Source organism: Triticum dicoccoides, chromosome 1A (genome assembly GCF_002162155.2).
Source record: "Triticum dicoccoides isolate Atlit2015 ecotype Zavitan chromosome 1A, WEW_v2.0, whole genome shotgun sequence".
NCBI lineage: Eukaryota > Viridiplantae > Streptophyta > Magnoliopsida > Poales > Poaceae > Triticum > Triticum dicoccoides.
Window position 1 is genome coordinate 156,568,597 of NC_041380.1, and position 606 is coordinate 156,569,202.

Consider the following 606-nt stretch of genomic DNA (forward strand, 5'->3'; position numbering starts at 1 on the left):
GTACTCCTTCCTCCTATATATACCTACGTACCCCCAAACGATCAGATACGGAGCCAAAACCCTAATTCCACCGCCGTAACATTCTGTATCCACGAGATCCCATCTTGGGGCCTGTTCCGAAGCTCCGCCGGAGGAGGTATCGATCACGGAGGGCTTCTACATCAACACCATAGCCCTTCCGATGAAGTGTGAGTAGTTTACCTTAGACCTTCGAGTCCATAGTTATTAGCTATATGGCTTCTTCTCTCTTTTTGGATCTCAATACAAAGTTCTCCCCCTCTCTTGTGGAGATCTATTCGATGTAATCTTCTTTTGCGGTGTGTTTGTTGAGACCGATGAATTGTGGGTTTATGATCAAGTTTATCTATGAACAATATTTGAATCTTCTCTGAATTCTTTTATGTATGATTGGTTATCTTTGCAAATCTCTTCAAATTATCAGTTTGGTTTGGCCTACTAGATTGATCTTTCTTGCAATGGGAGAAGTGCTTAGCTTTGGTTTCAATCTTGCGGTGTCCTTTCCCAGTGACAGTAGGGGCAGCAAGGCACGTATTGTATTATTGCCATCGAGGATAACAAGATGGGGTTTTTATCATATTGCATGAA